Here is a 15609-nt window from a genome sequence, read left to right as displayed (position 1 = left end):
GGCTGGCTACTAGGATATCAATTAATCATTAGACTATCACGAGCAGGAAATGTCATCAAGAAGATTAAGTAGAAAATTGCAGTCAGTGCTGCAGGGCTACCAAAGCTCTAATCTATGTATTTATTTCCTATAATCAGCCTCCTGACTGATTTCATTTGTAGTGTTGCCCAAAGGCATTGAAGGGATTATGGTCTAGCAGTCGCTCCCATGTGGCCAGGATTATCTACGCAGCCTTGAGAACTTGGTGCGTTGAAGGCAGATCGAGTCAGTGAGCCTGCTTTCACTAATATTGCTGGAATGCTGCCAATTCATTGACAAGTAAAAGCAGGCAAGACAAAAGCATCAGCGGAACTGAGGCAGATAATTACCTGGAAAATGCCACGTCAGGTAGATCATGAAGACAGAATCTCTCAACAAAACAGATCAATTATAAAATAACATGCAAAATATGCTGGAGGATCTCAGCAGATCAGACAGCATACATGGAGAGGAATAAACAGTCGACATTTCGGGCCAAGGCACTTCAGCAGGATGAAGTTCTGACATAATCCTGGTCAAGGGTTTCAGCTCAGAACGAAGACTACTTATTCCTCTCCATAGACGCCGCCTGACCTGATGAGTTCCTGTAGCATTTTATGAGTATTATTCTGGATTTCCAGTACCTGCACAATTTATTGTATTTATGATCAATTGTAAATCCTTTGTTTTAAAAAGAAAGTTTAAATGTAACCTTGCTTGTTATTTGGCAACTTGTTATAAAGGGCACATCTCCTTTTACAAAGTTGTTCTCAACAAAAAGCAACAAAAAGTTTAAAATAAGTGTTCCTTTAAAGTCAACATCCAATAGGTTCCTTCCTGCTACTGTTCCAGAGGGAGGTCTCAGCATTAGGAGAAGATAATTAAGTTATTAGCAACTGACCTGTGGTGTTTCTAGCAGCAACTGCCTGAGTAATCAACTGCACATATTTCAAAATTTAGTCAAAATGCTCTGGGTCTTGTGTTGAGGAAGGAACAAATACCCCAGGTGATTTAAAAACTGATGAGAAGTCTGATTGCTTTTCTAAACATGCCACTGACGAGTATAGTGTTACTCCAAACAGTCTTTGTCATTAACTAAACATTACAATGCAGACTATGTGACTAGGTAACTGACCTTGTAAGCTGTAAAGGAGATTGAAGGACATCATAAATGCTGTGTAAATACTGTTTTGTTATTCCCCTTCCTTCCCATTCTTGATGAAGGGTCTCGGCCCGAAATGTCGATTGTTTATTCCTTTCCATAGATGCTGCCTGAGTTGCTGAGTTCCTCCAGGATTTTGTGTGTTACTCTGGTATTTATGTATTGATACACATTTTATTCCATATCCGTACTTTAAATTCTATTTTTATATAATTCTTAATTCTTTACAATTATTTATTTATTGACATACAGCACTGAATAGGCCCTTCCGTCCCTTCAAGTTCAGCCACCCAGCAACCCCCAATTTAACCCTAGCCTAATCGCAGGACAATTTACAAAGACCAATTAATATGTTAACTGGTATCTCTTTCTGTGGGTGGAAACCAGGGCACCCCGAGGAAACCCACGCGGTCATGGGGTGAGCATATAAACGTCTAACACACAGCAGCAGAAGTTCAACCCAGGGCAAGGCTACAGTAAAGTGTTGTGCTAACCGTTATTAATCAGTACCACACCCTGACCAACACCCCATAGCAAATTCCTAATACTTGTAAATATACATGCAAGTATAGTTGCTCCTTGATAAATGCAAGTAGTTACTTCCTAATAAGGTGTTTGGTTATACTGCATTTAAGGCAGAGATGATAGGTTCTTGGTTGGTAAGGAGGCTAAGTGTTACGTGGCGCAGTAGCATGACGGTTAGCGTGATACTATTACAGCTCAGGAGAGCAGAGTTTGGGGTTCAATTCCAAAGCCGTGTGTAAGAAGGAACTCAGCAGGCCAGGCAGCATCTATGGAAAAAAAGCACAGTTGACGTTTCGGGCCGAAACCTTTCGAAATCCTGCCGAAGGGTTTCGGCCCGAAACGTCAACTGTGCTTTTTTCCATAGATGCCGCCTGGCCTGTTGAGTTCTCCAGCGTTTTGTGTGTGTTGCTCAGATTTCCAGCATCTGCAGCTTTTCTTTTGGCCGCGTGTAAGAAGTTTGTACATCCCTGTCGTGAGCGAGTGGGTTTTCTCTGGGTGCTCTGGTTCCTCCCTCACAGTTTGGTAGGTGAACTGACCACCGTGAATTCCCTGGAGTATGTACGTGTGTGGCAGAATCTGGGAGAGAGTTGATGAGGACGTGGAAAGAATAGAATGGAATTAGTGCAGGCTTAGTTTGTATGGGATGTTGGTATGGAATCAATGGGCTGAAAGGCCTGTTTCTGAACTTTATTTATTTATTGTGATATACTGTGAAATGGGCCATTCCAGCTCTTTGAGCCACTCTGCTCAGTAAACTCCCGATTTATTCCTAGCCTAATCAAGGGACAATTTACAATGACCAATTAACCTACTTATCTGTACATCTTCGGATTGTGGGAGGAAATCGGAGCACGCAGAGGAAACCCACACAGTCACAGGGAGAACGTACAAACTTCTTACAGACAGTGTTGGGAATTGAACCCGAGTCGCAGTGTTGTGCTAACCACCACGATACCATGCCACCCCAGTGCGGTACTCCGTGGCTGTATTATTTAAGATCGTAGAACAGCACAGCACAGTACACAGCCCTTCGGCCCACAATGCTGTGCCAACCCTTTAGCCTGCACCAAGGTTAAGCCTGTCTGTGTGCTTTCAAAAACGCTTGCACAATTCTGAAAATCAAAACCAGAAATTAGAGAATAATTCAGTAACCTGGAATACCAACTATCACCTCTTTAATAGGCAGTGAAGACATGGATAGTTCCATGGGTATCCACTCGGTATGGATAGCCACCCTTCTTATATCCACTCCAAAGTCATCAGTTTAGTTCCGGAGTTCCCATCCTGGGGTCCACAGACTCCTCAGTTAATGGTAGGAGTCCATGGCATAAAAAAAGGTTGGAAATCCCTGGTTTAGATGGATCTACGTTCTATCTCTTTGCACTTCTTGTGTCATTTCCATTTCTTATCGTCAGTCCCTCACCTCATCGACAAGGTGACACTAGTTATTTGTGGAACATTTCAAAGGGTTGCTGTAGGGAAGCCTTGTCTATTAGTGAACGATTGAAGGACTATTGGGGCAACAGACACTGCCTGTGACCTGGAACTCAGTGTGCACGGAAAGGGGGTGGAAAGAGAAACGAGAGCTATCAGGAGTCAAAATCAAAGTAAATTTATTATCAAAGTATCTATGTTATCCTTTTCTTGATGGCATCCACAGAAAGATAAAGAAATACAATAGAATTTATAAAAATCCAGACACAAGAAAAGACTGACAATCAATGTGAAAAAGAAGACAAATTGGGTGGGAAAGAGAGGGAGGGGAGAGAGGGAGAGAGGGAGAGAGGAAGAGAGGGGAGAGGGGGAGAGGGGGAGAGAGGAGGAGAGAGAGAGAGGGAATTGAATTGACTTTATTACTTACAACCTTCATATACATGAGGAGTAAAAATCTTTACGATATGTCTCTGTCTAAATGTGCAATGTGAGGGGGTTGTGAGAGGGGAAGGGAGGGAGGAGGTAGAGGGAGGAGGGAGAGGGAGGGGAGAGGGAGGGGAGAGGGAAGGAAGGGAGAGCTGTAGGTTGGAAGGCAAATTACAGTTGGATATAGCAGCTGCCAGGAAAGTTTGAGGTAAATTCACAGGAGTAATTCAGCTCCATTTTCCTAGACCAGCAATGGCTAATATCCAAGGACATCAGTTTAAGGTGAGCAGTGGAAAGTTTAGGGGAATTAGATTATGAGGACATGCAGTCCTCTTTTATTGTCATTTAGTAATGCATGCATGATACAATGTTCCTCCGGTGTGATATCACAGAAACACAAAACAGACCAAGACTGAAAAACTGACAAAAACCACATAATTATAACATATAGTTACAACAGTGCAAGCAATACCGTAACTTAATGAAGAGCAGGCCATGGGCACGGTAAAAAAAGTTCAAAGCCTCTCAAAAGTCCCATGATTTCACGCAGACGGGTGAAAGGAAGAAAACTCTCCCTGCCATGCTTCCAGCACCGCAAACTTGTCAATGCAGCACCCTGGAAGCACCCGACCACAGTCCGACTCTGAGTCGTCCGAAAACTTTGAGCCTCCGACCAGCCCTCCGACACCGAGCACCATCTCTACCGAGTGCTTCGACCCCGTCCCTGGCCGCCAGCAACAGGCAAAGCCGAGGATTTGGGGCCTACCCTCCAGAGATTCTCGATCGCACAGTAGCAGCGGCAACGAACTGGGCATTTCAGAACTTTCTTCAGATGTTCCTCCGTGCTTCTCACGTCTGTCTCCATCAAATCAGAATTGTGCATGGCCCCCTACTTAACAAATACGATATCATTTCACCGGAGAGGCCGCCATCTTCTCCTCCCGCCATTTAATATCCAATTAAATTTTTTTTTAAAAAGGTAGATTTTTTTTTACACAGAGAGTGATAATTGTCTGGAATACACTGTTACTGGGTGATGGTGGAGAAAGTGCATTAGGGACATTTAAGAAACTATTCCAGACACGTGGATGAACGAGAAATGGAGGACTACAGGCTCTGTTGGTTTAGGGCGATCTTGGAGTGGGTTGAAAGGTCAGCACAACATTGTGGGTCAAAGGACTCATACAGTTCCATATCCTATGTTCTTCATTCTAATGTAGCTTGGTATAGTCTGGAAATCAGCAGCAGGCAGCATAATGCTACTGCTATGTAGCCATCTACTGCCATCTCCAGACTGTACCTCAACCTCTTTGGATCGATATACGCAGCACCTTGATGCATTGATCAAGATACCACACAAGACAAAGGAGGTTTCACTCTGGTACACTCCACAACTCCTGAGGCAATTATCTGGCTTCAACAGCTAAGAGTAAAATTAAACTTCAATGGCAGCAGCAGAGTTACACCAGATAGGTATGTGGAGAAGAGAGTGAGATGGGTGCAACCGTGGGTTATACATGAGGCCCACATTCCCTCCTCTCATCTGCAACTGCAGCTGAACACAAGTGCTAGCCAGTATATGTGTAACGTGAGATTTTAAACCTAGCTACTCCTGCTCAGGAGCCCAATTGCTAATCCACTCCAAAAAAAATTAATAAATTATCCAAACAGAAGCATGCAAAATTTAGGAGAGCTTTCGGTAAACGTGAGTGATTTAAGTGTTGGGGGAATCTGATGGTGTACACATGAATTATCTAAGTACTTAAGGAATCTTTATGAGAACTCTTAACTAATAAAGTATGTTGTAACTTGAAAGATAATGATTATGGGTCTGATTAATCTGAAATGAATGTTACAATGGAAATACTAACTCCCTCCTTAGTCACATTAAAGTCAGTATTTTCTGCAGCTGCTTGGGGCTACGTCACCGTTAAAAAATTGGAGAAGAGGGGTAAATTAATAGGGAATGGCCTAAGGGCTCACTCGAAAGGAGGTTAAAGGCTTTTTGAAGCCAATTTCTCTTTATGTACAGACACCTCCTTGGTGTCTGTATCATCTGATTTGTATGGTTATCTCACTTTCCTTCATTCTCCCTGTTTGGAACACTTTCAAAAGAGCATAGCTGACGTTGCAGCCTGACACTAAGGTGGTGTGCACAGACTACAGGCTTCTGAAAGCAACTCTGGAAGGAGAATTCCATAAACAACAGGAATTCTGCAGATGCTGGAAATTCAAGCAACACGCATTAAAGTTGCTGGTGAACGCAGCAGGCCAGGCAGCATCTCTAGGAAGAGGTACAGTCGACGTTTCAGGCCGAGACCCTTCGTCAGGACTAGCGAAGGGTCTCGGCCTGAAACATCGACTGTACCTCTTCCTAGAGATGCTGCCTGGCCTGCTGCGTTCACCAGCAACTTTGAGGAGAATTCCATAAACGCTTTGCAGCAAAATCTTCTGTAGAACACAACAAAATGGTAGTGACTTTGGAGGCACTTTCTGGCAGATATCCAGAAAGATGTAAAGCACTGCAAATGTTGCTTCAACATTACAGAAATAACAGGATACCGATAGTTGAATACTTCTACTGTAGAGTGAAGCTATTTAAAGAATGCTTACTAATTGAAGTGCACCTTTCTTAAATGATCAACAAATCAGTGAGACTTGCATTTGTACTCTCCTTCATTCCCTTTAAAACCAATGAACAACATTCAATACTCCCACAAACAACATTGTGTTAGTATGTTTAGTACTAGAACTAGTAGCCACTTCATTAAGTACAGGAATGGAACCCAGTACGGTCTTCTGCTGCTGTACCCATCCACTCCAAGCTTTGACGTGTTATGCAATCGGAGATGCTCTTCTGCACACCACTGTTGAAACACATGATTATCTGAGTTACTGTCACCTTCCTGTCAGCTTGAACCAGTCTGGCCATTCTCCTCTGACCTCTCTTATTGGCAAGGTGCTTTTGCTCACAGAACTGCCAATCACAGGATTTTTCTTTTGCCTTCGCATCATTCTCTGCAAACTCTAGAGATTGTTATGCATGAAAATTTCAGGAGATCAGGAGTTTCTAAGATACTCAAACCACCCCATCTGGCACCAACAATCATTCCACGGCCAAAGTCACTTGGATCACATTTCTTCCCCATTCTGATTATTGGTCTGAACAACAACTGGACCTCTTGACCATGTGAGGCTTTATAAGGCACTGGTGAGGCCTCACCTTGAGTAGTGTGAACAGTTTTGGGCCCCTCATCTTAGAAAAGATGTGCTGGCATTGGAGAGGGCCCAGAGGAGGTTCACAAGGATGATTCCAGGAATAAAAGGGTTATCATACAAGGAATGTTTGATGGCTCTGGGTCCGTACTCACTGGAATTCAGAAGGATGAGGGAGGGATCTCATTGAAACCTTTCAAATGTTAGAAGGCCTAGATAGAGTAGATGAGGAAAGGGTGTTTCCCATGGTGGGAGAGTCTAGGGCAAGAGGGCACAGCCTCAGGATAGAGGGGCGCCCTTTCAAAACAGAGATTCTTTAGCCAAAGGGTGGTGAATTTGTGGAATTTGTTGCCACATGCAGTTGTGGAGGCTAGGTTGTTGGGTGTATTTAAGGCAGAGATTGATAGGTTCTTGATCGGACATGGCATCAAAGGGTATGAGGAGAAGGCTGGGAACTGGGGTTGAGGAGATTTAAAAAAAAAGGTTCAGCCATGATTGAATGGCGGAGCAGACTTGATGGGTTAGAAAGCCTAAATTAGATTAGATTATGAGAGCACTCAGCCCTCTTTTATTGTCATTTAAAAATGCATACATGCATTAAGAAATGATACAATGTTTTTCTGGAATGATATCACAGAAAACAGGACAAACCAAAGACTAACACTGACAGAACCACATAATGATAACATATATTTACAGCAGTGCAAAGCAATACCATAATTTGATGAAGAACAAACCACGGGCACGGTAAGTAAAGTCTCAAAAGTCCCCGAGTCGGTCGACTCCCGAGTCCTCGATCGCAGGCGGCAAAAGGGAGAAACTCCCTGCCATAAACCTCCAGGCACTGTCAACTCGCTGATGCCTTGGAAGCAGCTGACCCCAGCCGACACTGAGTCCATCCGTCCGAAAACTTCGAGCCTCCGACCAGCCCCTCCGATACAGCCTCCCAAGCGCCATCCTCTGCCGAGCGCCTTCGACCTCGCCCCGGCTGCTGAAACAATCAAAGCCGAGGATTTCGGGGCCTTCTGCTCCGGAGATTCCAGTTACCACACAGTAGCAGCGGCAGCGAAACGGGCATTTCAGAAGTTTTCCTTAACAGAAGTCTTCAGAAATCTGCTCCTATTTCTTATGGCCTATGGTCTTATGTCCTCATGCTTTTAGGCATTGAATTGCTGCCACATGTCTGGTTGATTAGATATTTACATTAACGAGCAAGTGTACCTAATAAAGTGGTCACTGGGTGAAGGACACAGTCCAGCACAGGACAGGCCTTTCTGCAGAGAATGTTGTGCCAAACTGATTAGTAACCAAATGTCCAACTAAATGCCTACACAATGTCCATCCCTTTCCATTTTCTGAAAATCCTTACACCTATCTAAGAACTTAATCAATGCCCCTATTGTATATGCCTCCTCCACCACCTCAGGTATAGTATTCATCACCCCTGTGTAAAATCCTTGCCCTGCACATCACATTTGAACTGACCCCTCTCTCTTTAGATGCATTCCTTCTGGCGTCAGGTATTTCAACCCTGAGAAAAAGGTACCGGCTGTCTACTCTATGTCTCCGTTAACCTTATAAACCTCTTATCAGATCTCTCTTCAGCCTCTGCTGCTCCAGAGAAAATGACCCAAAGTTGTCCAGCGTTTCCTTATAACTCATGCCCGCTAATCCAAAGAACATCCTGTTCTGGGAGGGTAAATAACAGCCAGATACTGCGGTTCATGATGGTCTTGTGCATTATTATAGTATATACGACTCTGAGAGGGCAGATGGGGCCGAGGTTTGCCACCTGCTCCTTTTCTTCTGCTCTCAAACAGCAGCCAAGGTAGAGCGGGTGAAGAGGAGACTCAGCAGAATATTGCCAGGCGGGGAAAGCTGGAATTGAATCTGGTACGATATTGTCACATCTGCTGAGATACAGTGAAAAACTTGTCTTGCATACTGTCCATACAGATCAAACCATTACACAGTGCATTGAGGTAAAGCAATAATAACGCAGAATAAAGTGCAACAGCGACAGAGAAAGTGCAGTGCAAGCAAGGAATTAGGGGCAAGATCACCACAAGGTAGATTGTGAGGTCAAGGGTCCATTTTATCATACCAGGGAACCGTTCAATAGTCTGATAACAGTGAGATAGCTGCTGTCTTTGAGCCTAGTGGTACGTGATTTCAGTCTTTTTTACATTCTGTCTGATGGAAAAGTCTGGATATGAGGAAATAATGGACAGGCTGTGATTTTCTTAGGGAAAGAGGATAATGGGAGATTTAACTGAGGTGAATAACAGTACAACATGACAATATTTCTCTTATTTCAAACTTAAATGTGCAATTCTGTCAGAGTTTGCAGGGAATTATCTGTGCGATCTAATCTTTATTAATGGGGCATTAAAATTAACTTAATTTGCCCTATAGATATTGTACAATACCAAGCAAAACTCTTAGGCACACCTGCAGTACTGTGCAAAAATCTTTGGCCTAAGACTTTTGCACAGTGCTGTATTTGTCAACATGGAGCAGAGAGCGAGTCTGTAACTCTGGCTGGAGCAAAGGATGTTGGGAATGGCGAGGGTGGAGCACTGTGGGACAGGGGGCAGAAAAGGAGTGCTGGAGCAGGGATCGGCACGGGCGCAGACACACCCAGCCCTGTAACACCATGCAAGGTCATTTGATTCCAAACAATTGGTTTATTGATCATTACCGAATGTCTCTCTGGTGCTTCCTCCTCCCTCCCTTCTCCCTTCCCCTTTTCCCAACCATGATTTCCCCTCTCCCTGCCCCCTTCCCATTCTCAGTCCACGATAGAGACCTATATCAGAATCAGGTTTATCATCACTCACATATATCATGAAATTTGATTTTTTTTTTGTGGCAGCAGTTTAGTGCAATACATAAAATTACTTCAGTGCAGTGCACAAGTCTTAGGCACCCCATGATACATATGTGCCTGAGACAGTAGTATGTGTCTGTAATGATAGCCTCCGGAATCCTGGACAGCAGCAACTTCCCCCATTAATCATCTTGCCTCATGGAATGAGGGTCCACTTGGGAGATTTCCCACAAATCCATCATGAACTAGGGAACCAGGCTCCTCCAAGAATTACAGTCATTGAACATCACAATAGCTGGCTCTTCAGCCCATCTTATCCATGGTGACCAAAGTGCTTTCATGAGATAATCCCATTTTACCTGTCTTTGGTGGATACCACTTTAAGCCTTTCCTTATCCATGTACCAGTCCAAATGTCTTTTATATATTGTTGTTCTACTGAACATCTTGGGCATGCTATATTGGCACCAGAATGTTCACAAACAAACCTTGTGTTCTAACTTCCTCAATTCTGTTGAAAGCTCTTAGATCTGAAACATTAAAGAATATAGGTGTACACAATTTTCAGAATGGGAGAAGGCAGGAAAATGAACCAGTCATGATCAAATAACAGAGAAACTTCCTAGGCCAAATGGCCTAATTCTGCTCCTATGCCTTATTGTTTTGGTTTCTCTCTCCACAGATGCTGCCTGACCTGTTGGGTGCTTCTCAATGAATGTTCCTACACGTTTACATAAGGTTCGCTCTCCATCCCCATCATCACTCCCACCTGGTCATAACAGGGTTGCTATTCACGTTTTACTGCCTGACATTACTTGGATGGCTGTGAGGTTCAGCTCTGCCACCAGCCCATCTCAGTACCTGGTTGTTTAGCTTGCTGTCAATATTTCAATCATCATTATAATTTCTACCTGACAGCAGAGAGTGCCACCCAAAACACGCCTCAGCTCAGTTCACCTGATGATGAAGAGCCACATATCAGTTTCTGTCTGCATCCAAGCATCTGCTCAAACGAAAACATGGTCCTGTTTACTTGAGGATTTGATATCACAATTAACATGCCAAGGACGAGCCTTTCAGTGGGTTGGTAACTGAAGGCCAAATCTGCTCAGAAGGATTGTGCAATACAAGGTTGTACTTTACTTGCTGTTGTCAACAAACATACAGTATTCTGTTTCTGTTTTGTTTCTACGGAAATGGAAAAATAATTCTCCTTAGGATCTGAAATGTGGCTCAGATTTACTTGCTGGGCAGCTGATTGCATGTTCCAGACCTACAGCTGAGAGAAGTAAAGTTGAACATAATTCAACACAGTCCACGCATCAGTTTTGAATGTCTGTGACAGCATGGTAGTTACTTATCTGGACTAAAGACTTGGCCGTGTGAGTTTAAATCCTACGCAGTGGTTGGATAATTTAAATTCAAGTCCATAAATAAAAGCTGGTAATGATGACTACGAAATCATGAAACAACCTACCATGGAGTCAAATGGCCTAAAACAGGGACTTTCAGTCCACTGTGTTGATACTGGAGATGAGGGGAGATCTACTGTGTTTAACCTACCTGGCCTATATCAAATCAAATCATATTCAAGTTTAATTATCATTCAACCATGAATGCAGCCAAACGAGCATTCCTCTGGGGTCAAGGTAAAAAGCATACAGAGCACATTCAAAATAATGAGCAAAATAAAACATACTCATACAAAAATCATATACAGGCCAAGGCCCTGAGCAACATGTCCCACAAATTGATGGTACAGTTCCCAGCAGCGCGCAGATGCATGCAGTCCAGCCTGTCATTCCACCAATCCCCCAACCAAGTATAGACGCCACGTTACACCACCCCCGGCATCACCTCTCCTTGTCCGTAGTAGCAGAAAGCGTGCAGCTTGAGGCCTAGTCCTCGCTACAAGTGAGGCCATGCAGGTCCCTCGCTGTCTGTCGCACCACCAAACAAGGGATCTCCCAAAGTGACTGACATGACCTAGCAAGGCACTCACTTGACTCATTCACTTATTGTGACTGAGAAGAAGGCTATTCATTCAGTTGGATTAGTGCAATGAACTTCAGTGCACCAAGTGATACGTGTTGAAAGAAACATGATTGAAAAAAACACTCCTCAGACATAATATCACAATGCAAATGTTTTAAATAAGTAGAGAAAACATGTTGTGACTTAAGTTATTCCCCAGAAGCTAAGATGCAACTGGTATTTCACTCAGTGGTCACTTTACTATGTACACCTGCTCATTAATTTCAAATTTCTAATCAGCTAAATATATGGCAGCAAATCAAAGCTTAAAAGCATGCAGACATGGCCAAGAGAATTCTGGTTTAAGATAGTGCTACTGAAGGTGACTGACAACTTACCAGTAGTTCAGAAGGAAAGAAATATGACAAAGAAACATTATTAATAACAAATTTTTGAAGAAAATTATGGCGAACTGTCACCACAAACAATGAAGAATTGGCAAAGGCAAAGTGAATTCGAGGGATGAGCCATGCTGGTGCTTTGCAAAATCAACACAGATGGAGTTGGAGTGAGCAATTTGGAGAGGAGTCGCTGAGACAGATGGTTTCAATGCCCATCCAACTAACCCGGGTGTGAGGCTGCATTTCTCTGAGCACTGAGCCAATTTGGAGAGGTCGATAATGGCTTTGGGCTGGGCATTGTTGTCTAGGCCCGGAGTTGTTTGCTGTGGCAGAGCCCAGGATGCATCCTAACACAAGGTACGATCCACAGTTTGGAAAATTTAAATGCCACCCAGATAGACTCAAAAGGCAGGGTGCCTGGACCAGAGGCACAGGCTGGTCCGATTTCGCTTGGTCTCCTGCGATGTTCACTTTCTCTCTGTGACGCTGAAGCTGTGAGACGGCCCTAGCTGCTGTTCTTTGTGCCTGCAAGCTTTGTAGAGATTTGTCCCACTAATACGATGAACTGAATATCGAGGCTTTGGCCTATTCTGGCTGTCCCAGGTATTTGGATCTAAGGACTGAATTTAGTTCAGAATGCTGTTGTTGTTTGCATGATTTGTTTTTCTTTTCTTTTTCTCTGCACATTGGGTGTTGGTCTTTTTTTAAATTGGGTTCTTTCAGGTTTCTTGTTTTGTGGCTGCCTATAAGCAGACAAATCTCAATGTTGTATAACTTATACATTTGTTGATAATAAATGTACTTGAATCTTGAGGTTCAGTTTTTGTTCAGACCAAACTTCGGTACGGGGAAAAAATGTGATCTAAGTGACCTTGAACATAAAATGATTGTTGGTGCCAGATGGGATAGTTTGAGTATCTCAGAAACTGCTGATCTTCTGGGATTTTCACACACAAAAGTCTCTAGACTTTACAGAAAATCACGTGAAAAGCAAGAAGTTTTGCCCTTGTCTGCTACTCATTCCAAAATCTTAAAATTCATCTTGCAGTTTAGTCTAGGTCTTAAAATATTTGACTTTAAGCAGACAAACTTAGCAATGAATCAATGGCATACAGCAGGGTTAAGATAGACTTTTATTCAGGGAAACAAGGATCTATGGCAAAGGCAGAGAAGTGAAGTAGAGGGAGGGTTGGGTTGTGAATGAAGTTACTGATTGTCTGTCTCCTGAGCCGATTATAGTTTAACAAACGAAGACTGAATCCAAACACAAGTGTAATATATATCGGATTTAATTTTGCTACTAGCCATAAGTTTAGGAAGTGGGGTTTAAATGCTGTTAAAATGATACCTTCACAACACAATCTAAATTACAAATGATCAATGTGGAGCAGGAAGATCATTTAAAATGTTGGCAGAATCAGTACCAAATAAGAGATTTTATAATTCCATAAGACATAGAAGCAGAATTAGGCTATTCAGCCCATCTAATCTGCTGCACTTTTCCATTTATGGCTGTTTATTATCTCTCTCAACCCCATTCTCCTGCCTTCTCTCCGTTACCTTTGATGCCCTTACTAATCAAGAACCTACCAACCCGTTTTAAACATTCTCAATGACTTGGTCTCCGCAGCCATCCATGGCAACAAATTCCACAGATTCAACTCCCTCTGGCCAAAGAAATTCCGCCTCATCTCTGTTCTAAAGGGATGTTCTTGTATTCTGAGGCTGTGCCTTCTGGTCCTAGACTTCCCCCGTTCTTGGAAACATCCTCTCCACATCCACTCTATTGAGGTCTTTCGCTATTCAAATAGGTTTCAAAGAAATCCTCAACAATTGTATAAATGTTTTTTTGCTGGGGGGGGGAATCGTTCCCTTGCTGCTGCTTGTGCCTGGGAGGGGAAAGCTGGGGGGGGGAGAAACCTTGGGGTTCTAACGTTTTAACTGTCGTTCATTCTTTGGGGGCACTCCTCCGTTTTCGTGGATATTTACGAAGAAAAGGAATTTCAGGATGTATATTGTATACATTTCTCTGACATTAAATGTACCTGTTGAAACCTATTGATCCTGTTAACAAAAAGTTTATTCACAAAACGCTGGAGGAACTCAGCAGGTCAGGCAGCATCTATGAAAGTGAATAAACAGTCGACGTTTTGGACCGAGACGCTTCATCAGGACAGGCTCCCCATTTCCATAGAATCTATAGAATCATAGATGCTCTCTGACCTGCTGAGTTCCTCCAACATGTTGTGTGTGTTACTCTGGAAATTCCAGCATCTGCGGAATCCCTTGTGTTTATGATCAGCTTTATTCGCCGACCAAATTAGCTGAACTTTCTCCCCCCATCGATGTTTCCCTCCGCAAGTTGTTTAATCGCAAATGCGTACGTAAGACGGCACTTTCCCCTAGTTTTACAGAGCTTTGCTGAAGTAGTTGTTCACGCAACGCGGCAGAGCTCTGCCCTCTGCCGAGGTATACGTATCTATTTAAAACCGTTCAGGGGAAGGAGGTCGCATATTTCCGAGCTGCTGTCCATGGACAGGGTTTTCCAGCGCGGAGCTTTGCCAAAAATCTGTGTGGGGCAGCCCACGTGGCTTTAATTGGAGCGAACTGCCATGACATCATTGCCCTGGAGCGTCGCCTGCAGCCCCGCCCACGGGTATCTGCGCCGGTGGAAGCAGGCTCCGCGCGGATTGCACATCAGGTCTGAAAACAGAGCGAGGGCAAATAAAGGAGGTCCCCAACACAAGACTTGTCTACGCGCTGCCGCCTTACTTGAAAATCCTCCTCGGAATGTAAATACATCACAAAGCGATCTAGGGGACCAGTCTGCAAGTCAGATACTCAGACCCAAGAAGATGACATGCTGGACTTTTAAACTCTTGCTTTCATTAATATGCTGATGTAGCGCTCAGGCACCATGCAGAGAGTGTACTAACTTACCGTATTAATAAGTTTGCAATAATTCTCGCAACTCATTCTTTTTTAAAAAAATTGCAGCAGACACAGAGAACCGATGGAGCTGTCAACACAAACTTCCTGCTAACTTGAAGGACAGCAAGGAATAAAGTTTTTTTTTTAAAAAAAGGGCTGACTTTTTTTGGCATTTGTTCCCTGGAGCTGCTACCTAGGTATCGAGCCATTTGCCAAGCAAGCTACAGTGACTGACACAGGGAAGAGAGAGCCGAGAGTGTCTCTGATTAACTGACCCTCTGGTGAGATGCTACACTTCACAGAGGCGCTAAATACACTTAAACAGAAGAGGCAAGACAGCTAATAGACCAAGGACGTCAGGATTGGCAGCGTCAAGCTGGTAAGGAAGTCTCTTTCAAAAACTCAAAAGAAATTTTAAATGTCAAACTTAGAAGGAAAACAATAGGGGATAACTTTCTGTATCTCCAACAAGCGTAACGCAAACCAAATTGAGCTGCGCTAATATTTCAAATCCATTTTTTGCTGCCTTTGTTATAGAAAAATTAAGAATTCCAGTAAGTTAGCTGAAGTCCATGGCACAATCATTAAAAGATGACTAGTAAAGATGACTCGTAACTCTGGAATCACAATCAGTGACCCTGTTCTCAGACAAAGCAGCTGACTATTGCAGGAATATGCATTTTTGAATCGAAA

General features: G+C 43.3%; 2 protein-coding genes across 7 annotated transcripts in view; one reads left to right on the top strand and one right to left on the bottom strand.

The window, feature by feature from the left end:
- ralgps1 (Ral GEF with PH domain and SH3 binding motif 1) overlaps positions 1 to 15609 on the bottom strand; it is a 761372-nt gene that overhangs the window by 339045 nt on the left and 406718 nt on the right. The gene's annotated exons all lie outside the window — the stretch shown is intronic.
- The window catches only part of angptl2b (angiopoietin-like 2b), a 56210-nt gene continuing 55117 nt past the window's right edge, over positions 14517 to 15609 (top strand). The window contains exon 1 of the mRNA XM_072240005.1: positions 14517 to 15295. The gene's annotated coding sequence lies outside the window, so the exon portion shown is untranslated. The remainder of the gene's footprint in view (positions 15296 to 15609) is intronic.

Source organism: Mobula birostris, chromosome 22 (assembly GCF_030028105.1).
Source record: "Mobula birostris isolate sMobBir1 chromosome 22, sMobBir1.hap1, whole genome shotgun sequence".
NCBI lineage: Eukaryota > Metazoa > Chordata > Chondrichthyes > Myliobatiformes > Myliobatidae > Mobula > Mobula birostris.
Note: the sequence above shows the minus strand (reverse complement) of the source record. Positions and strands in the feature narration are given on the sequence as shown.